The 20275-nt window shown below is 43.8% G+C and overlaps 1 protein-coding gene across 7 annotated transcripts in view; it reads left to right on the top strand.

Annotated features, from left to right (window-relative positions):
* NPAS3 (neuronal PAS domain protein 3) overlaps window positions 1-20275 on the top strand; it is a 676849-nt gene that overhangs the window by 506676 nt on the left and 149898 nt on the right. The window lies entirely within an intron of this gene.

Raw genomic sequence — 20275 nt, 5'->3', positions numbered from 1 at the left:
GCATTGACTTCTATTAAAGAAGTCGTTTGCAAGCCATGCTGAAGTCGCGCTGCAGGGGGCGGCTTCAGAGTCAGGCGGCTTTCAAGCCGCCCCAGTGTGAACCGGCTCTTAAGGTCCTTGTTTAGTTATTTCTTGTTACAGACTAGTTCACACTGCCATATGCGAATCGTTGGGGGTGTCAATACAAAGTTAGCGACACCCCCAGATCAGTTTGCATATCGCAGTGTGAACTGTCAGTTTGCACATGAATCAGATCGCATAGGTGTGAACTTCCATGCGATCTGATTCTGGTGTGGACTCAGAAAAGGGTCCTGTGTGAGTTGTGTCCGAATGCAATGCAAATTCAGCCATACAATCTGTATGGCTGAATTTGCATCGCACAGACATCGCGTGTGATTTTCAGAGCAGTGCGCTCTGAATCACATGTGATGTCTGTCATTGCATATATGTGAACCGGGACTGAATGTAATTAACAATACCTTTCCTTTTCAATCTGCAGCTGCTGTCATTTTTAGAAAATGCAATGCAATATGGCTGCCTGGAGTTGTTCTGTACACAGAATGTGTATATATTGAAATTAAAGATTTTGTGCCCTGAGTTCCACTTTAACAGTTAGGATTAGGTTGTAAGTAAGGGACCCTTATGATAACATTGTACCTCTGACTAATAATAGTTTACTGTAGGTCCAAGTACCTGCATGTGCCACAAGGGTTCCTGTGAGTGCCCAGGACCATGACAGCTGGCATACACTGTGTGATCAAACATCATTTCCTGCTTGTGTGATTGGCTCACTGATTTTCCCAGATTTTTCCACTATGATGCAAGTCAGATTTCAGGTACCCCCTGCAACAAAAATGTCATTACTCCCAATAGGAACACATCTAAATGGGTGCAGGCCCAGCAGCTTTCCTCATTAGTGCTCTGCAGCTGCACAGCTGGGTAATAATTATGAAATCACTCCCATTAGGCTCACTAAGCACAGAGGAACAAGCAGTGATTTCTTCAGAATAAAAAAAAGTAGGGATCTGCAAGCAAGTATAAATCCTTGCACTGTACATAGATCACCCAAAGGGTAATGTATTTTTTCTCAACAAAAGTGGAATTACGCTTTAAGTTAGTATCAAGTTTTGGTAGAGTAGGGTAATGGGTTAGGTGGTAATAGGGTGTGGATTAAAAACGGTTGGGGTGCAGGTTCTGTTGAATTTAAGGATTAGATTAAGTGTTTGGGTCAAGGTAAATGTTTAGGATTAATTATAAGGGTTAGAATAAGGGTCAAGGTTAAGGGGGTGATTTAAATCTTAAGCCCCGTACACACGTACCGATGGTCGGCATACAAATGTTCCTCTTTTCTCCCCGGGATGTCGGTGTCTGTTGAAAAGTGCAAAGACAGCACAAGGACAGCACAAGAATTTTGTCTGCAGACTTCAGCTGACTGCAGAAGTGATGTCATGTAATGGTTAACTTTCCCTGTGTTTTTAATTTTCTGAGCATGCCCAGTCTTGCAAATCTGCGGTCTGTCGGCCGAATTCTGTACTGACAGGCGAACAATCGTCCGTTCTGGTGTCGGCATACAAAAATTTTCATGTTTGCAAGAAAGACTCTTGTCCGCGGATTGTGCGCAGACATCTGTCGGAGGCACCATACTAACACGCATACAATCGGCAGATCCTTCGTCCACCGACGTTTGTATGCCGACGATCGGTACGTGTGTACGGGCCTTTAGGTTTAAAGGTCATCTCAGAACAAAATCACAATCCCCCCCCCCCCCCACCCGACACACTCCCCATTCCCACACCCTATTTAACCACTTGCCGACTGCCGCACGACTATTTACGTCGGCAGTCAGCCCCTCACATGCAAAGCGACGTAGGGCTACGTTGCTAACCTGTAAGGGTTTTGGGAGCGAGCGCGCGCCGCCGGATGCGCGCTCCCGCTTGGTCACGGACCCCCCCCCCCCGCACGTGTGCCCAGCGGACCCGATGCCCGCCGGGCACTCGCGATCGTCCGTGACAGCGGGAGAAAGGCAGGCGGCTAGTGTAAACAAAGCCGCCTGTCAGTTCTCCCTGTGTAAGAATGGTGATCAAACGATTCTGCTATGTAGGACCGTTGATCACTGTTCTTACACATCAAGCCACAGCCAATCACAGTTAGAAACACGCCCCTAGGACACACTTAACCCCTCCCTCTCCAATACAGTTAACTCCTTCACTGCCAGTGTCATTTTTACAGTAACAGTGCATATGTATAGCACTGATTACTGTAGTAATGTCACTGGTAACCCCAAAAGTGTCAAAAATGTCAGTCAAGGGTCCGATCTGTCCACCGCAATGTCGCAGTACCGCAAAAGAAATTGCCGCCATTACGCTTTAAAAAAAAACAACAAAAATTACAAAAATCTTTCCCTTAGTTAGTAAACACAATAACTTTTGCGCAAACCAATCAAAATACGCTTTTTGGGATTTTTTATACCAAACATATGGTAAAAAAAAAAATTGGCCTAAAATGTTAAAAAATTTTGATTTTTACATTTTTTTTTGGAATTTCATTTAAAAAAATATGAAAAATATTGTTATTTTTGCAAAATTGACGCTCTTGTTTTGTTTATAGCGCATGATCAAATAATCGCACAGGTGATCAAATACCACCAAAAGAAAGCTCTGCTTGTGGTAAAAAAAGGACGCCAAATTCGTTTAGGTACAGCGTGGCATGACCGTGCAATTGTCCGTTAATGTCACGGGGCTTAAGTGGTTAATTTACCAGTATCTGCCTTTACTTGGTGCTCATTACTACCATTGATGCTCTCCAGTACCATCCAATAACTCAACATACAGCCATTCATGGTTAAACCGCTGGCAACAAAAGTGAGTACATCCCTAAGTGAAAATGTCCAAATTGGATCCAAAGTGTCAATATTTTGTGCGGCCACCATTATTTTTTGACACTGCCTTAACCCTCTTGGGCATGGAGTACACCGGAGCTTTGCAGGTTGCCACTGGAGTCCTCTTCCACTCCTCCATGATGACATCACAGAATGGTGGATGTTAGAGACCTTGCGCTCCTCCACCTTCCGTTTGAGGATGCCCCACAGATGCTCAATAGGATTTACATCTGGAGACATGCTTGGCCAGTCCATCCCCTTTACCCTCAGCTTCTTTAGCAAGGCAGTGGTCATCTTGGAGGTGTGTTTGGGGTCATTATCATGTTGGAATAATGCCCTGCGGCCCAATCTCCAAAGGGAGAGAACCATGCTCTGCTTCAGTATGTCACAGTACATGTTGGCATTCATGGTTCCCTCAATGAACTTTAGCTCCCCACAGCTGGCAGCACTCATGCAGCCCTAGACCATGACACTCCGTCATGCACTCCCCCCCTATGTAGTGTTCTGCAGGCAGCCTGTAGTGGTTGGGCCTACTGAGTCCTTCCTACGTACAGCACAGTGATGATGTTGCTTCACTTTTACAAGGTAATATCTGGGTTTGTACAAGCATTTGGTGCACATAAAGTGGATTTATATCCTTTATGGCAGAAGATAGATGAAGCCTGCCTTTTAGTTAGATAAAAGCCATAGGTTTTCATTGTGCATCATTATGACCCTCCAGCCACTGGCGTCCTAACAACCAAATATGTCATCAGTTTTGATAAGAAGGGTGTTGAACGTGAATGTGAGAAATTGAGGGAGAAGAGAAACATAGGAATACTAGTCGGTATCAGTGTGCAAAAGTGTATTTGCTTTATAGGAATAAATCACCTCTAATATTGGGTGTCCTAGGTGTGTTGATGCTGCCGCATTATGTAAAATTATTAGAATATTTTTTTACATTTTAGAATGGAGTGCCTTGAGACTGTCTGTAATTTTAAAGGGTGCCTTGACTAATAAATGGTTGAGAAATACTGGCCTATAGTTTTGATTTTTTCCAGTTTAGATGTTTTGTTGCCGGGATTGCAGTGAAATTCTGCTGGGATGTAGCAGTATGGAGTTTAATACATAGTATACATTTTTATTAATAGTGATTGTATCATTTGTGTATCTGGGCACTTTTCTAAACAGTCCCTGCATTTCTAATAAAAATCTGTATGTCCTGTGTACCATATATATAGTCCTGATACCTATTATGGTTTTACAGCTAGTGATGTCAGCGGGGAGTAAAGGGAGTCCTCCTTCCGGAGTGCCATGCTCCCTAAAGCTGGAAAAACACTATACAATTTCCTTTAGATTACCAAAACCATATAATATGTGGTGAAAATCTAAACACTTTCAATTTGTATGCAATCATGCAGACCCTAATGCCTCTTACACACGTTCAGATAATCGTACGACTTATCGTTCGCATTTTGTTACACGCTACTAACATCAAATTCAACAATGTGTACAAACGGTATGATTTTTTTTCGTACGATTCTGGAAAATTTTCCTGGTTGCGTAGCTACGCATCGGATACTGCAAAACAAAACAATGGCAGCCAGGCTTTTTCCGGGGTATTTTTGTGTTTCTGATCATGCGTGGTCTTGGTCTATCGATTTTTAGCGGACGCATAGTGTACTGATTAAACGATTGTCGTTCGCTAGGCTATTGTACGACAGAAGTTTTCAGGTTTGTCCCTTTGGACTTTGTTGGACAAACTGTCGTGATCGGCTGTCGAAAGCTGTGTACTAACAATCAGATTATCATGCGATCAGGTCGAAAGCGATTTTTTTCGTACGATTATCTGAATGTGTGAACGAGGCATTAAGCTGGATACACGCTATACAACTTTTGTTGGTAGATTTCCTTTAACCACTTAAGCCCCAGCCCTATTTCGGACACTTTTTGTTCACAAGTTAAAATCAGTATTTTTTCCTAGAAAACTAATTAGAACCCCCAAACATTATATATATTTTCTTAGCAAAGACTCTGGAGAATAAAATGTCGGTCATTGCAATATTTTTTGTCACGCGGTATTTGCGCAGCGGTCTTTAAAACGCCATTTTTTTGGAAACATTTTGAAAAATTACATTTCACTGCATTTAAAAAATACTAAACAGTAAAGTTAGCCCATTTTTTTTGTATATTGTGAAAGATGATGTCACGCCGAGTAAATAGATACCCAACATGTTACGGTTTAAAATTGCCCCCCCCTACCGTGGGATGGCGATAAACTACGGTCAATTGAGATCTCAATCGGCGACGCTTTAAATTTATTTAACGGTTTCCAGTTAGTTAGAGTGTAGCTCTTTTTCTCTGTCGCTCATTGACAGACGTAGTCCTCCTTGATTAATATCAACTCGGGTTATACTGCCCTCTACAGGATTAGGACTAGACAGGAAAGAAAACGTTCTGGCCACACCCTAGGGGCAGTCCCAGAGGGTATATCCTCTCACTTCCTGCTACAGCAAATCAGTTAATTTCAGCCATCAGATTCTGGATCAAGAGGAATAGTCTCTTCATCCAGAGGTATTTCACCAGCTGTCCCTTCATTGGGGCACCCCGGAGATGGATCTGTTGGCAGGTTGGCTCAACAGGGCTCGCACCCGCGATCCTCTAGCGGACGCAGCAGACGCGCTGAGCGCCCCGTAGGGGAAGTATCAGTTACTGCTGAGATTTCTCCGCAGGATAGCGGTGGAGGGAACTCCAGTTATCCCGGTATTCTGGGCTAGCCTCGTCAAGCCGGGTACGCCGACTTGGGCAAGACTAGTCGCGGACGCTCCTTGGAGACTTCTTCTCAGGGAGCATCTGCGGTCTCAAGGACCAATCTTCCATCATGCTTTACAGTCGCTGGCTTTAAAGGCCTGGCCATTGAGACCCAGGTACTGAAGGACAAGGAATTGTCAGCTTCAGTTATTCCTACTCTAATTAAAGCAAGAAAAGCGACTTCCAGCAAAGTCTATTATCGCACATGGAAGGCTTATATTGCGTGGTGTGAATCGTAGGAGTTTTCCCCCACGTACCTATTCGGTGACCCGAATCTTGTTTTTTTCTGCAAAAGGGGGTTGAGCAGAAACTATCCTTGAGCACTATCAAGGGTCAGGTTTCAGCGTTAGCAATATTCTTCCAGAAGCCTCTGGCTACTCATTCCTTGGTGCGGAATTTCATCCAGGAGGTGCAGCACTTGGCTTCGCCAGTGCGCGCGCCCTTACCACCCTGGGATCTTAATTTGGTGTTGTCGGTTCTTCAGAAACCTCCCTTTGAAAATATCAGGGAGATTCCCTTGCTTACATTATCCCAGAAGGTGGCCTTCTTGGTGGCTATCACTTCTGCACGCAGGGTGTCAGAACTGGCTGCATTATTGTGTCATTCCCCATATCTGGGGATTTATAGGGATAAGGTAGTTCTTCATCCGAAGTCATCTTTTTTCCTAAGGTGGTTTTCAGACTTTCATCTGAATGAAGATATTGTGCTACCTTCCTTGTGTCCTAAGCCCAGTCATCCTCGGGAATGTGCGTTGCATTCCTTGGATGTGGTGCGGGCAATCAGGGTATACCTGAAGACTACGGAATCGTTCCGTAAAACGGATTCACTTTTTGTGATCACGGATGGCCCCAGAAAGGGGTTGCCTGCATCTGCCGTGACTATCTCCAAATGGATCAGACAGACGGTGGTACAGGCTTATTCTATTAAGGGTCGGAATCCTCCATTCCCTGTTAAGGCGCACTCCACTCGAGCGCTCAGTACTTCTTGGGCCTACCGCCATCAGGCGTCAGTGGTCCAGGTGTGCAAGGCGGCTACCTGGTAGTCGATGCATACCTTTACAAAATTTTATAAAGTTGATGTGATGGCATCGGCGGATGCCTCATTTGGCCGCAAGGTTTTGCAGACCGCAATTTGAGGAGACCGGTGGTCTACCTCGAGGGTTTTTTTCCGTTGGAATTTCTGTTGAGTCTCATCTTTTGATTGATGAGCCTTTTAAACTTCTAGTTGGCACCGGTTGGGCCTTCTAGATTGGATTTTGATTTCCATTTTCCCACCCCTCATTTGTGGCACTGCTTTGGGACGTCCCGAGTTGATATTAATCAAGGAGGACTACGTCTGTCAATGAGCGACAGAGAAAAATGGATTTTTGTAAAATATTACCGTAAAATCCTTTTCTCTTAAGCTCATTGACAGACGTAGTACCCGCCCCTCTGTTTTTGAGTTGGGTTGGGTTAAATTCTCTAAACACTGCTTTGTGACATAACTGATTTGCTGTAGCAGGAAGTGAGAGGATATACCCTCTGGGACTGCCCCTAGGGTGTGGCCAGAACGTTTTCTTTCCTGTCTAGTCCTACTCCTGTAGAGGGCAGTATAACCCGAGTTGATATTAATCAAGGAGGACGACGTCTGTCAATGAGCTTAAGAGAAAAGGATTTTACGGTAAGATTTTACAAAAATCCATTTTTTTTTTTTTAATTATTGCCCACGCTTTGGCGATCGCGCCACCTCACATGTGTGGTTTGAACAGCGATCTCATTCGCGGCTCGACTTCCGTATACGTTTTTTTTTGTGCGCGAGCTAACGGTGACGGGGGCGGCTACATTTTTTTTCCTATTTATTTTATTTTTTAACTTTATTACAGGTTTTTAAAAAAAAAATCTGATCACTTTTATTGCTGTCACAAGCAATGTAAACATCCCTTGTGACAGCAATATGCAGTGACAGGTACTCTTTATGGAGGGATCGAGGGTCTAAAAGACCCTAGACCCCTCCACTACACTTCCATGTATGCAAAACGCCGAAAACGGTGTTTTTGCATACAGACGTTTTTTAAATTTGCCGCTTTTTGCAGCACAGTAACCCGGAAGTGACGTCATGGACGCCGCCTCCGGGTTACGTCATCAGAGACCCAATCGAAGCCGTTTCCGGCATTGATCGGGACTCCATCCAGCCGGCGGACGTGCCGGCTGGGTGCTCGGGGCTCCCGGTGGGACAGTAGCCCCGAGCAAAGTCACGGAAGGCGGCGGGAGGGGGGGGACGTCCCGGGTAACGATCAAGCGGCTCCCGAGCCGCATCGGTCGTTACCGACGGAAAGTCGACCGTTGGCTGTTAACCACGGTACCGGGATGATGCCTCTAGTTAGAGGCATCATCCCGGTATAACCCCGCAAAGTTACCCGACGTATATATACGTCGATATGCGGTAAGTGGTTAAATTTACATTCAACTATGTAGTGCAAGGGCCTGCCTGATCGCATACTAATTGAAAGATTTGACCTCATATTATATGGTTTTGATAAATCTAAAGGAAATTGTATAGTGTGTATCCAGCTTTACATTACATAGATGAAGGTAAATCTAAAGGAAATCTAACAACAAAAGTGAAAACATCTGGGATGTTTTCATAGCTCAGCATGATCAGACCAGGCCATTGAGAGACTATTCTAACTATTCTAGTGAAGTCACATGTAGTGTAGTGTAATAGCTCTTGCCCAAGCACTTCATTCATAAGGAAAAGTAGGGATGATTGTGTAAAAAAATTCATATGAAACAAATGTTTACCAGTCCTCATTCACAGCAGTTTCGTTTTTGCTCAGGCTATGGCATTAATGAGAAAAGCTTCCATTTTTTATGATGCGTCCTGAAATCTTCCTGTTGTTCTTTGGTGTTGTCATTGCTCTTTTTGTTAGTATTAGAGATGTAATGAAAAATCATATCACAAAGGAGAAAGGCCTGCTGTGCAGGTGATTTTCACTAAGAGTCCATTTAGAGGATCCACTACTGTCTTCCTTTCATCTCCCCTGTGCCAGACTAATCTCCGGGACACGAAAGCCTTGCCCAACCTCCGCCCATGTCACAAAATGATTTAATTATAAAGGCAGACAGACCCCAGTGTCCCCCGGCTGTACGGGCGCACAAATAAGCGTGCAATCAAAATCAGCAATTACCTCCGGAATTTAGTGTAAACAGACCTATAATCAGACAACAAACAGAGCTGTTTAGCATTCCTCCTGCACTGCACCGTGTGCGGGGCAATTTCCCTTTATTTATCTTCAGCTGCTCGGCAAAAAAAAAACGAGCAAGGGCATCCATGCAATTAGCATAATTACTGCACATAAAGCGGATCCTGAGTGGATTCTCTCCTGAGCCTCCTCGCCCTCTGCTCCAAACTGCCCTTACCCCCCTCTCTTCTAACCTCTTCACCCACTCTGGCATGGACACTAGGGAGCATCTCTTGGAGGAGTGAGGTTTAATATATAAGTAGCTAGGAAAAAAAAATCTAATGAAGTGCTGGATCAAGGCAAAAGGACACGGAATGGTAAACAGTTAAAACTTACTAAATGCATGCTAAAAATGAAGAGACAAAGGGCTATAACTATAGCACACCATGCGACTGCTCGGGGGCCCAGAGGCACAGTGGCCCGGCCTTGCACTGCCCAGCTTCACGATGATTCATGCAAGCTGCAATAACCTTTGGCAAATCATTTTCAGTAAAATGAACATCCATAGAATTCAGGGAACTCTATTTGATTGCTGTGGAAGAAATGGTTTAAAATGGCATTGTCATTAAAGTTTGGAGAGCTACGAGCTTCAATAATTACATTTATTAGGGACTTTGATACATATAATTATTCCTCTGTGGGATAAGGTCTCTAGGGTAAACATCTCCTCCTTTTTATAGGTGATGCCAGCGTGGCATCTTACTGCCTCTCCTAATGCCTGGTGCAGACGATTCGATTATCGGACGAATGATCGTCTGGTTCTTTTACATACTAGTCTCATATCGAAAATTAAGAGTTTACTAAAGCGACGAAAATTCTCATACAGCAGAATAAAAATTACGAAGTGATGTTATGTGTTGTAGTGTATTTGTATTGTATTTTTGAACGACAACTGTAATGTTTAAATGAAAATCGTATAATCTGGTATCATACGAGAACAATTTCCATGCTTGTCCTATTGGATAATATTGGACGAACTGTCGTGATCGGCTCTCGAAAGCTGTGTACTAGCAACCAGATTACAGATATATCGCTTCAAAGTCTGTATTTTTCATAAGATTTTCTGATTGTGTGTATAGCCATTAGGCCCCTTTCACACAGACCCCTCTGTCTTGCGTATTCCGCTTGTTTCGTTTTCGATTGCTCCACTGATTACCGATGAGCAGGCGGATGACAGGTCCTCACCACTGTACAGAGCGAACACGGAAACAGCCCCGCTCTCCTCTATGGGGAAATCGGTTGAAAATGGACCTCCTGTATGTTTTCATCCAATCCGCGAAAATAGAACCACTATCTGTCCGGATTTTGCAGGCAGGATCGGATCAGATGGCAGAGGATGTTATCCGCCACTCCATAGGGGAGACTGGAGGGTCTGATCAGGTCCACCTGAAAATCTGACCGGTGGACCTGTCAGAAAGCCCGTGTGAAAGGACCCTTAGACTTTAGCTTCCTACCCAGTGCCACCACGGTTTCTATTCTTTTCTGCTCCCAGTAGTATCAAACTATAAAAAAAACATTGCTGACTTCTCCTTCTGAAAATACTGGGATTCCTAAATGTCTTGTTGATCCAATGGTTCCAATACTTAGTTACTGATAGGTGTATTGGAAGGACTTTGAAAGACTTTGGCCACCCAAAGGAGGGAAATGAATAGGTGAATGGTCACCATTTGTAGCAAAATGTGGATGTGGCAAAATTGCAATTGGGAGGGGCTTAAAAATTGAGCCTTTTCACTGTGAACATAGAAAACACATGCTGCTCTAGTCCTTGCACCCTCAAAATGTAACAACTGTGCTGCAAGTGAGAGTCTAACAGACAATAGAGACCTCAGCACAATCATTTGTAAAATTATACGCTTCCATTGCATATGCTTTTCTGCACATAACCTACCTTGAAAAATAACTTCATTAACATAAGTGTGACCACATAGCAATCAGAAATTGTTATTATAACAAAGGGTGCAGAGGCCAGGACTATATGGCCCATTCACATTGACACTCACAAGAGCTAAAACGTGCAACACGCATTTGGGTGCCATTCATTGTTAATAGCACCCAAATGTGCTAAAGAAATGGGCTTTTGTGACAAAGCATGCAAAAATGTGCTTTTCTAAAACAAACTCTGCTCCATAAAAGGGTACAGGAGCTACTTCGGCATGTTTTTGGTGCGGAGGGCAACCTATTCAAGTGGATGGTGTTGTACCTAAAAATGTTCATTGCTCAGATATGAACTGGCCTTAGAATGTGTGAGTGCAGAGGTCAAGAATGCATAACACGTATTCTAGGGTTAGGAGTGCATATCACACAGCATGCAGGGCTCAGGAGTGAGTTACACACAGAGTGCAAAAGTCAGGAGTGCATAATGCACTGAATGCAGGGGTCAGGAGAGTGTAATGCATAGGTCTGTAGACATAGTACAGGGGGTAGGAGCATTAAACACATAGGGTACAGTGAGCAAAACACAGACTGCAGGTTTCAGGAGAGTGTAATGCATAGGTCTGTAGACATAGTACAGGGGATAGGAGTGTGTACCATATAGGGTACAGGGAGTAAAACACAGACTGCAAGGGTCAGGAGAGTGTAATGCATAGGTCTGTAAACATAGTACAGGGGATAGGAGCATATACCACGTAGCGTACAGTGAGTAAAACACAGACTTCAGGGTTCAGGAGAGTGCAATGCATAGGTCTGTAGACATAGTACAGGGGATAGGAGCATATACCACGTAGCGTACAGTGAGTAAAACACAGACTGCAGGGGTCAGGAGAGTGTAATGCATAGGTCTGTATACATAGTACAGGGGATAGGAGCATATACCACGTAGCGTACAGTGAGTAAAACACAGACTGCAGGGTTCAGGAGAGTGTAATGCATAGGTCTGTAGACATAGTACTGGGGATAGGAGCGTATACCACATAGGGTACAGGGAGTAAAACACAGACTGCAGGGTTCAGGAGAGTGTAATGCATAGGTCTGTAGACATAGTACAGGGGATAGGAGCGTATATCACATAGCATACTGGGAGTAAAACACAGACTGCAGGGGTCAGGAGAGTGTAATGCATAGGTCTGTATACATAGTACAGGGGATAGGAGCATATACCACGTAGCGTACAGTGAGTAAAACACAGACTGCAGGGTTCAGGAGAGTGTAATGCATAGGTCTGTAGACATAGTACTGGGGATAGGAGCGTATACCACATAGGGTACAGGGAGTAAAACACAGACTGCAGGGTTCAGGAGAGTGTAATGCATAGGTCTGTAGACATAGTACAGGGGATAGGAGCGTATATCACATAGCATACTGGGAGTAAAACACAGACTGCAGGGGTCAGGAGAGTGTAATGCATAGGTCTGTATACATAGTACAGGGGATAGGAGCGTATATCACATAGCGTACAGTGAGTAAAACACAGACTGCAGGGTTCAGGAGAGTGTAATGCATAGGTCTGTAGACATAGTACTGGGGATAGGAGCATATACCACGTAGCGTACAGTGAGTAAAACACAGGCTGCAGGGGTAAGGATAGTGTAAAGCACAGGAATGCAGGAGTCAGAGTTATGGAGTGCAGGGGCAGGGGTAATAAATGCACAAAGTGCAGGGATCAGGAGAATGCAATGCATAGGTCTGTAGACATAATACAACCCAAATTTACCACCCTCAGTAAGCTCAAATGTGGGAGAGGAGGCTCTGATTTTCTGCTGCCTATTCTGACAGGTGGCAGAAGTGGCAGTGCAAGTGGTGTAGGCACTGCAGTGCTATCAAAGTTTAAAAAAAATGTCGGGTGGTCACAGCCTTGGGACCCAGGGCACCCTGCAAGGGATGTGGGGCACATGCTGTAGGTGCCCGGCTCTAATGTCAGTGATCTTACACAAGGCTTTGCAAAAGTGACTTATAATCAGATTTAGTCGATTTACATTTTGTGGGACATTGCATTAAAACAAAAAGGCTGCAAACGAGCATTATAAATTCTTGATTTTCTGTGCTTTTATTTGAATTTTTTTGTGTTGCTAACAAAGGGGTTGATTTACTAAAGGCAAATAGACGCAGTTGCGCTGTGCAAGAGCAGTTGCTCCAGAGCTTAGCTAGTATGTGCAGAAGCTCTGCTGACTTCCATCATCCAATCATGTGCAAGCAAAAATGCTGTATTTTTTTCTTTTTCTTGTATGGGATTGGATATTTCTTGCAAAGTAAAGCTTTATCTCATTTACTAAGCTCTGGAACAACTGCACTTGCACTTGAGATATGCACAGTCTATTTGCCTTTAGTAAATCAACCCCATAGTGTCCACTGTTATCAATCAGGTATAGAAACAGCCAGGCAACTAGCTTTTTTTTTTAGGAGCAGTACAGTAGTGACAGCCTGCATTTTTCTTCAGTAAAGATTTCCTACGAGGAACCAGGCATTAACCACATAACGACCGCTCACATTGCTGCTACTGCGGCAATGTGGTTAGTTATCGTCCAGCGACGTAGACCTACGTCGCTGGACTCCTCCCCTGAGGCTCGCTCCCGCTGTATTCAGTCACAGCGGGAGTCGGGCCAGGGGAGGAGCAGCGGCGATCGCGGCCGCTCTTCCCCGATCGTCGGGGAATCGAGTCTGGAGATCCGCCCGCTTGTGTAAACAAAGCGGGCGGATCTCCTAAGTGACAGGAAGGGTCAGATTGCAGGGTTCAACATAGCTGAACATGCGATCTGTCCCTGTGTCACTCAGTCACCTCCCCCCACACATGTCAGTAAGCACCAGGCATACATTAACCCCTCCCTCTCCAATAAAATTAACCCCTTCCCTGCCAGTGTCATTTTTACAGTAACAGTGCATATTTATAGCACTGATTACTGTAGTAATGTCACTGATACCCCCAAAAGTGTCAAAAATGTCAGTCAAGGGTCCGATCTGTCCGCCGCAATGTCGCAGTACCGCAAAAAAAAATCGCAGATCGCCGCCATTACTCGTTAAAAAAAAAAACACCAAAAATGACAGAAATCTTTCCCTTAGTTAGTAAACGCAATAACTTTTGCGCAAACCAATCAAAATATGCTTAATGTGATTTTTTTTACCAAACATAGGTAGCAGAAAACAAATTGGCCAAAAATTTAAAAAAATTTAGATTTTTACATTTTTTTTAGGGGGAATTTCATATAAAAAAAATGTGAAAAATATTGTTATTTTTCAAAATGTACGCTCTTTTTATATTTATAGCGCAAAAAGTAAAAATCGCACAGGTGATCAAATACAACCAAAAGAAAGCTCTGTTTGTGGGAAAAAAAGGACGTAAATTTCGTTTGGGTACGGCGTCGCACGACCGCGCAATTGTCAGTTAAAATCACACAGTGCCGAATCGCAAAAAGTGGCCTGGACATAAGACAGCAAAGTCCTCCGGTGGTAAAGTGGTTAAACCATTTGTAGTTGTAGAATAGTCAAATATCTAATTTCTATTTTGGTATGGGTACTTTCTATATCCTAAGAGTAGCTGCATTCCATACACTCAGTTGTTTGTATTAGGGTTACAGTTCCTTTAAGACATCGCTGTAATTGTTGTATTTCTCCCTAGAATTCCATGGAGAGTGGGATGAGGATAGAAGTCTTTTGCTGTTATCATACCAGAATATAAGACACAGCCATACATGGCGGGTGGGGACAACATGCTACCTTCATTGTAGCCCGCACTCTTTCTGCACTCTTATAATATTGTTTTTTATTATTATTTTATATTTTTTCCCAGTGCTGATTTTTATCAGGAGTGGAAAAAAAAATTACCAAACAGCGTCCTGCCCCCCATGCTGCCCCTTCTTCCAGTGTGTAGATAGATTAAGGCAGCCGCTCCCCCTGTCTGCTGCTTACCTACACATTACTGGTCAGTACAGCCACCCAAGGTGACTGTTATCACTTAATTAAATCCTTGCACGCTGAGATGAAAAAACAACAGTGCTCATTCATTCATAACCTGAGGAGAGAGGCCTGTCCTCCCTCCCTCTCTCTGCCTTATTCCTGCATTCCCTCCCTCCATTTCTGACTATCCCTTGCCAATTCTCTTTCTACCTCTTATTTCAATCTGGCAGGGAACCCTCTGCAAGCTTTTACTTCTGAAGAGATCATGTGGCATCTCTGCTCTCTTTCTTTCCAAGTTCTGATCTGCTTTGCTCGCCTCTGTCTGCACTATTGTTTTTTTCTTCCGCCTTTTCAATTTCCTTTTATGCTTATTTTTTAATTATATCCGTTAGTCTCTTCTTGCCATTGAGCGTTTTTTTTTGTTGCATCTAAATTTCTTTTCCTTGTTGATCTTTCCGTTTTCTGGTGTCCTTTAGGGTTTCTCAGTTTTGATATTTTCCCTATTCATTTTCTGAAACAAGTTTCCCATGCTGCACTTTTCAGTATAAGCCTTTGTAAATCAATTATGAACTGGCTTGTGATACATGCTTATATTTACCTCCAATAAATAGGCATGCACCTTTTTACCTGTAACAGGTGCCATAAGACATCAGAGAAGCTGCACAGCAGCCACTAGGGGGCACATGCATCCTCTTTTTCATCCCTTAGCACTGCGCTGTCCTGACTCTCTATCTGTCTTGCTGTTTGGATCCTGGGTAAAGCACTTTATGATAATTAGCAAATAAAAAACTCTGAACACAAGAATATACTATATGTTTCTAGAGGGGCCTCTTATTTCTTACCTCAGTATTCTGATTGTAGCTCTGAACGATTACCTATAAGCAAGCCATTCACCATAGCATCTTGTCAGAATTCTTGTTGAAAACCTGTATGGTAGGAGTCCTTTTGTGAGGACAAGTGTTTCAAAGCAAGCAAAGTCCTTTCTTGTAATAACAGAGGCATTGACTCCAGAGAGAGATATAATTTTGCCCCTGTACAAATCATTAGTAAGACCTCATCTGGAATAGGGATATACCGATATGGTTTTTTCAGGGCCGATACCGATACTGATATATTGGTCACATCATATCACGTATCACGGTAATATTTTGTACATCCTATGTCATTGTCCGTGACTAGTCTTCTCCTCCTCCAACCATTAGGTGGTGATGCTCATGTACAGTGGGTACGGAAAGTATTCAGACCCCCTTAAATTTTTCACTCTTTGTTATATTGCAGCCATTTGCTAAAATCATTTAGGTTCATTCTTCTTCCTCATGAATGTACACATAGCACCCCATACTGACAGAAAAACACAGAATTGTTGACATTGTTGCAGATTTATTAAAAAAGAAAAACTGAAATATCACATGGTCCTAAGTATTCAGACCCTTTGCTCAGTATTTAGTAGAAGCCCCCTTTTGATCTAATACAGCCAGGAGTCTTTTTGGGAAAGATGCAACAAGTCTTTCACACCTGGATTTGGGGATCCTCTGCCATTCCTCCTTGCAGATCCTCTCCAGTTCTGTCAGGTTGGATGGTAAACGTTGGTGGACAGCCATTTTTAGGTCTCTCCAGAGATGCTCAATTGGGCTTAAGTCAGGGCTCTGGCTGGGCCATTCAAGAGCAGTCACGGAGTTGTTGTGAAGCCACTCCTTCATTATTTTAGCTGTGTGCTTAGGGTCATTGTCTTGTTGGAAGGTAAACCTTCGGCCCAGTCTGAGGTCCAGAGCACTCTGGAGAAGGTTTTTGTCCAGGATATCCCTGTACTTGGCCGCATTCATCTTTCCCTCGATTGCAACCAGTCGTCCTGTCCCTGCAGCTAAAAAACACCCCCACAGCATGATGCTGCCACCACCATGCTTCACTGTTGGGACTGTATTGGACAGGTGATGAGCAGTGCCTGGTTTTCTCCACACATACCGCTTAGAATTAAGGCCAAAAAGTTCTATTTTGGTCTCATCAGACCAGAGAATCTTATTTCTCACCATCTTGGAGTCATTCAGGTGTTTTTTTAGCAAACTCCATGCGGGCTTTCATGTGTCTTACACTGAGGAGAGGCTTCCGTCGGGCCACTCTGCCATAAAGCCCCGACTGGTGGAGGGCTGCAGTCATGGTTGACTTTCTACAACTTTCTCCCATCTCCTGACTGCATCTCTGTAACTCAGCCACAGTGATCTTTGGGTTCTTCTTTACCTCTCTCACCAAGGCTCTTCTCCCCCGATAGCTCAGTTTGGCCGGACGGCCAGCTCTAGGAAGGGTTCTGGTCGTCCCAAACGTCTTCCATTTGAGGATTATGGAGGCCACTGTGCTCTTAGGAACCTTAAGTGCAGCAGAAATCTTTTTGTAACCTTGGCCAGATCTATGCCTTGCCACAATTCTGTCTCTGAGCTCTTCAGGCAGTTCCTTTTGACCTCATGATTCTCATTTGCTCTGACATGCATTGTGATCTGGAAGGTCTTATATAGACAGGTGTGTGGCTTTCCTAATCAAGTCCAATCAGTATAATCAAACACAGCTGGACTCAAATGAAGGTGTAGAACCATCTCAAGGATGATCAGAAGGAATGGAAAGCACCTGAGTTAAATATATGAGTGTCACAGCAAAGGGTCTGAATACTTAGGACCATGTGATATTTCAGTTTTTCTTTTTTAATAAATCTGCAACAATGTCAACAATTCTGTGTTTTTCTGTCAGTATGGGGTGCTATGTGTACATTCATGAGGAAGAAGAATGAACTTAAATGATTTTAGCAAATGGCTGCAATATAACAAAGAGTGAAAAATTTAAGGGGGTCTGAATTCTGAATACTTTCCGTACCCACTGTAAGGGTAAAATGATGTCACATAGCATAATTCCATTTACAAATTTAATTGAATATGCCACTCACATATGCACAAAAGATATAAGCAATTCCACATTAGCAGATCTGCTGGCAGATCGGTATCTCTCACCCACTTGCCGTACATGATACCCGGGTGATACTGCTCCGTCCGGCAGCAACTCAATACCGCTCTGTCTCTCACCCACTCCGTCTCTCACCCGCTCCGTCTCCGACCCACCCGATACCGCTCTGTCTCTCACCCACTTGCCGTAAGTGACACCCGGCTGATACCACTCCGTCCGGCATACGATCTCGGAGGTTACCACGTGACCCCTGAGATCGTATGTCGGACAGAGCGGTATCACCCGGGTGTCACTTACGGCAAGTGGGTGAGAGACAGAGCAGTATCAGGTGGGTGGGAGATGTAGCGGGTGAGGGACAGAGCGGTATTGAGTGGATGCCGAACGGAGCGGTATCACCCGGGTAACACTTACGGCAAGTGGGTGAGAGATACCGATCTGCCAGCAGATCTGATAATGTGGAATTGCTTATATCCTTTGTACATATGTGAGTGGCATATTCAATAACATTTGTAAATGGAATTATGCTATATGACATAATTTTAACCTTACATGAGCAATATTTGGAATATCGGTAATATTGACCAGTTCCGGGGCTGATACAGACATATCGGCAAAAGTGAATATTGGCCTTGCCGATAATCGGTCAATCCCTAATCTGGAATATGCAGTTCAGTTTTGGGCACCATTTCCTAAAAAGGATATCAGGGAACTGGACAAAGTGCAGAGAAGGGCAACCAAACTAATAAGAGGCATGGGGGAGCTCAGCTATGAGGAAAGATTAGAAGAACTGAATTTATTCCCTCTTGAGAAGAGGAGATTAAGGGGGGATATGATCTCCATGTATAAATACATGAGGGGTCCATATTGTGAACTTGGTGTCGAGCTATTCACTTTAAAGTCAACACAAAAGACAAGGGGCACTCTTTATGTCTAGAGGAAAACAGATTTCGTCTCCAAATACGGAAAGGTTTCTTCACCGTAAGAGCTGTGAAAATGTGGAATAGACTCCCTCCAGAGGTGGTTCTGGCAAGCTCACTATATTGCTTTAAAAAAGGCCTGGATTCTTTCCTGGGTGTACAGAATATAAATGGGTACTAATATTTATAGGTAAAGTTGATCCAGGGAATATCCAATTGCCTCTTGGGGAATCAGCGAGTAATTTTTTTCCCCTGCTGTAGCAAATTGGATCATGCTTTGCTGGGGTTTTTTTCACCTTCCTCTGGATCAACTGTGGGTATAGGGTTGTGTATATGGGATTGTATGGTTGGGTTTTCAATAATGTTTTTTTTTTTTGTTTTTTATTCGTTGAGCCAGATGGTCTTTTTTCAACCTGACTAACTATGTAACTATTTTGGATACCCCTATCAAACTTGTCCTGAGTGGTAGAATAATGCATTGATTTGAACTATCTACTGTAGAGTATGTTGCTCATTCTTTATGTTAGTAGTTTTATAATCCAGCCAAGTTTTCATTGTCTCTAGGGTGATCTTTGGGGGGCAACATAATTATCATTAAAAACCTGCAATGACAGTCATATGGAGGCCATACAGCATGTAGGGCAAAAAGTAGATTACAATGCTTGGCGGGCACAGGAGAAGAGGGTTGTTTTCAAGCCATCTAATAATCCTAGATGAAGGGACCATTAATATTAAAGTAGACATAAACTCAAAAATGAAGATTTTATGTTATAGGGAACATTTAGATGTGTTAATTGTACCTAAACATTATTCTGAAAATGTACCTTTGTCTTGAACCTCTGGAAAGAAGCGTTGTGCTTCTTGGTATGTGATTGTGCCTAGGCACTCCTGTGACTACAGCCTCATAGGTGTATATCTGCAGTGTAAGATCTAAGCCACTGCTGCTTCTGACTGCTAGTCTTAGGTCAATTGGAATGAGATGTGGTGACACTGCTACTGTTCTCCTTTCTGGAGGCTCTGACATGAGGAAGCAAAGCCCTGCTTCTACCAAGATGGCTGCCGTCACACAGAGCAAGAACAATGTATGTTAAGTCAAGCGATCCGCTATACTCACTGTAGGAGGCAGGAAGTCCCTGCAGCACCATCCGGGAGATTACAGCTCAGATTGCATGTGGAACTGACTGCCACTGACATTTTGAGCATCCCCAGCAGCCTTCCACATGTAACATAGTAATCCTTAGCAGTAACCACACTGGCCCAATCTTTCTAAAATCAATTTTCTCCGGAGTTCAGCTTTTAGCCAGAGGGTAATAATAAAAGCCATACAGCAAGCATGTTTAGTAGGGGTTCTGCAACGGCAGCTACTGTATCTCTTTTACTACTCTACTTTAAAGCCCAGCTCCAGGCAAAAGAAAGTTTTCCCATACAGTTGGGCATCCCACACTGCACGGGTCAACTTCTCATTTTGTCTAGGAGTGAGGAGAAAGCTGTATACTCACCCGATCCTTCGTTCCACCGAAAAAAGGCACTTCCCCGCGGTCCAGCGGTTTACTGTATGGAGCCTGCTCTGGGCTTGATGACGTCAGGAGCAGTCCACACTTCAAGACCGCTGGATGGCGGGGGTGCCGGACCAGTCTTGTGCTGGGGGGAATCAGAGGGTTAGGTCAGCAAATCTTTTTTCCTCTCTCATAGACA

This window comes from Pelophylax lessonae (assembly GCF_965119305.1).
Source record: "Pelophylax lessonae genome assembly, chromosome: 13".
In the NCBI taxonomy this organism is placed as follows: domain Eukaryota; kingdom Metazoa; phylum Chordata; class Amphibia; order Anura; family Ranidae; genus Pelophylax; species Pelophylax lessonae.
This window is presented reverse-complemented; position numbering and strand designations above follow the sequence as displayed.